Raw genomic sequence first — 3,640 nt, 5'->3', positions numbered from 1 at the left:
TATTCTATTATTATTATTATTAATTTCCATTTATTTATTTATTTGTTTATTTATTTATTATTATTATTATTATTATTTTTTCTTTTCTTTTAATATTTTTATTTATTTATTTATTTACTTCTTCTTCTATTTTTTTTTTCATTTTTTTTTTTATATATATATATTTATTTATTTATTTTTTTTATTTATTATTATTTTTTTTAATTAATATATGAGTAAAATGAATAAAATTGCAATTAGTTAATTATTAATAATCTAGGTCTAGGGTGAATAATTAAAAGGGTGAAATTACTATTACTAAACCAATGATATCAAGAGAAAACAATGACCAGCTAAACAAATAGAGAGGGGTCAGGCGAAGAAGAGGCTAAGGTAAAAGGGTTGGGATCCAACACCTACTAATCTTCCAGCCATCATCCCTATTGAGATTCAAAGGTCTTTTCTCGATCTCAAGGGCTTCCCTCAATTTTCGATGGTGAAATTGTGCCACTCTTGCGATAACTTGAGCCTCTTCGATACAGACTTGATGTTTAGTTTTCTCAGCATGCTCAGCCAGGGCTGAAGACTTGGCCCTACCATGCCTCAAGTCTGCTGCATGCTCATTGATCCTTTGATTAATTGAGTGACCAATTTCACCAATGTATGGGGCCCCGCAGGAACAGGGAATGACATAGACCCCTTTCATGTCTTTAGGGTCAACAGGATCTTTAACAGATCTCAACGAGCTACAGATGGTGTTAAGAGGTCTAAAGGTCGAGGGGATATACCAACTTTCTTGTCCCTTGGATATACCAATGGATCACACTATCTAATAATGAAAGGGATATACTTGCGTAGGGGAATTTTTTCTCTCTTACAAGAATTATATAGATTGTCACATGGAGATGAAGATAAAGTAATGTGTGAAAATAAATATTATTCAAACAAAGGGCATATTTGAGAAGAAACATATGGATTCCCAGGAGCTAATAAAGTTTCAAATGGTCATATTATGAATTGTAATCACCCACTTTCTTCCCTTTCGATTACCATGCCAATTTATAATACTACATGGGGAGGAGAGATGCATTGAATTCAAATTATTGAAACAAAAATGTATGAATCTAGCATGTTGCAAGTAACATATTGTCATTTCAAAAAATTGAATTGTTAAAGGAATAGCATTTGTGTAATTTACATATGCTCAATAACATATTATCACACCACCAATGCTAATTTCATAATGCTTATTAAAATATCGTCACACCACTAAAGGCAGCTCTAAAAGAGAATAACTTTTGCGTAGATGCTATAAAGGACCTCAAAGAACTATAGTCCCATATATTGCAAAAGAGATTTCCAATATTTTCTTGTAATAGAACCACAAGTTCATAGTGCAAAGACAAATTGTAAGCAAAGACTTTAAAATATTATAGAGACATTTCATATGTCTTATTTATTTTCAATAGGGTACATTTAGCTAAATTACTTTTTATTTTGAATGACTTTAACTTAATCAAGTCTTGCAGAGGAAATTAAGGCTTTATTTTGGTTTGTTTTTGTTGAAAATTCTAATTTAAAGGTAACAAACATGTGAGAAAAGACCAAAGCATACATGTGGCACACTAAGTTGAGGCATTATAGGGGGGATCACCAACTAACAATCCTAATCCTCTTTAATTCCAAGTTAGACTCATTCAACTCATATCCCAATAGTCCTAAACATTTATATTGATTTACCATAAGATATATACTATAAAATGCTTCCACATACATTAGTACGAATGGAAATTGGTATAGTCATTTTTATCGTTTAATTTTTGTTGGAATTTTTTTCTAGTTAATAGGAAGATACTTTTATCTATGTTCACAAATTTTTATTAAATTTAGCTTTAAGTAAGCTTAGTGGCTAAAAATAATTTCCTAAAACTCCAAAATAATGAAACAATGTTAAGCTTTAGGTTTACCTTCATGAAGAAAGAAATATATTTGTTAGTAAATTAAGTGCGACACTAGCAAAATTTCAATTTCATGAAAATTTAGTTTCAACATTAAAGGAAGAAAAGTATAATTAAGGACTACTTTTCAATGAGATGGAAATGAAATGCACCTACTATGCAATATGAAATATATCATTTTAATATGCAAATCAAAAGTGTAATTTCTATTTAATATCATTTTAAATTGGACTAAAAGCTCTAGGACAAAAGGTTCATGGTCAAAGTTGTTATTAGTTAGAGGAAACACTATTGTATATGAATTTGTGGGAGTTGCAAGCCATTTGGATCATAACTTCTACTTGTGAAGGTGGTTTGATATCTATATGACAAAGACACAACAATACAATGTACATGTTTAATACAATGTACATGTTTAGTCATGTAGGGATTACTTTCCTCATCTTGACATCCCAACCATCAACGTCTCACTTGTGATAAATCCATAACGTGTAGATTCGCTTATCTTCATGAGACAGAAACAAAAATAAGATTGATTCCCTTATGTATAAACATTGTCTCCCCCACAAATGGCACAAGCATATGATTGACTCCTCATGTGCATGCATTGTTTTTTTTGGAGATGGTAGAAATTTGATTGCATTTTTAGAGGGGTAGCTAAGTTGTATCTCATTGGACTTAAACATAAGACTAAATCAAATCATCGATATTCATGGAGGTAGTACACAAATATGATCTCATTGGATTTTTGATAAAATATACTGATGTGGAAAGACATGTAACATTTTTAAGTGCAATAACCTATGATAATTTCCAATTCATTATAAAGAATTAGTTACCCAAAATATATGACTTTCCATTATACATCACAACCATAACCAATAATATAAAATTAAAACTAATTTCATTGAATTCTATTTTATTATTCACACTCATTTTCAATTATATTAAATATGTTATAATTTTTTTAAATCAAAATATAATATAAATTTAGATTATAATTAAATCTTAAAAACAATATTTTATTAAATATTAAAACTATCTCATTAAAAAATTATGCAATTTAATAAAATTAGATATTTAGAGGAGATCATGAAACAGATTGAGGAACTAAATTAAAACGGCTAGATAAAATTTGATAAGGATGTGCACACGCACGTTCAAAGACTACCAATAATTACTCTGACAATAACAATATAATATCTCAATGGCAGTTACATATTTATGTGATCGGCTATTAGAAGACTAAGGGGCAATTTATGAAGAAAAGTCTGGGGGTGAGAGAGGTTCGAACGCTGGATCTCAGTGTTAGCCATGAGATTTATTAATTTATAATTTTAATTAAAATAAATATATAAAGACACATTGAAATAAAGTAAAAATTTTAGTTAGGTCAAAATTGATAAGATTAAAATGATAATCCAATTTCATAATACTTTTATATGTTTATCTTCCACAGACGAATTAAAAATAATTAAATTATATTATAACAGGATTTTTTTTTGATACGAAAGAATAATTAAATTACCATGTGACGGACTGTTACAATGCTAGGGTAAAAACGAACTGAATAAAATTAGGGTAACAAGTAACAACACTCTGCATAATAAAGAAGAAGTATTAAAGGGAGTTGTCTATAATGCGACTTTTTGAGATTCCGGTGACGGAATCCGGCGGAAGAAATTGAGATGAAATCATGATTT

Source organism: Pinus tabuliformis, chromosome 7 (assembly GCF_031772625.1).
Source record: "Pinus tabuliformis cultivar Carrire ecotype Pingquan chromosome 7, CPIR1, whole genome shotgun sequence".
Classification (NCBI taxonomy): Eukaryota; Viridiplantae; Streptophyta; class Pinopsida; order Pinales; family Pinaceae; genus Pinus; species Pinus tabuliformis.
The sequence above is the reverse complement of the archived record's forward strand: the minus strand, read 5'-3'. Positions refer to the sequence as shown.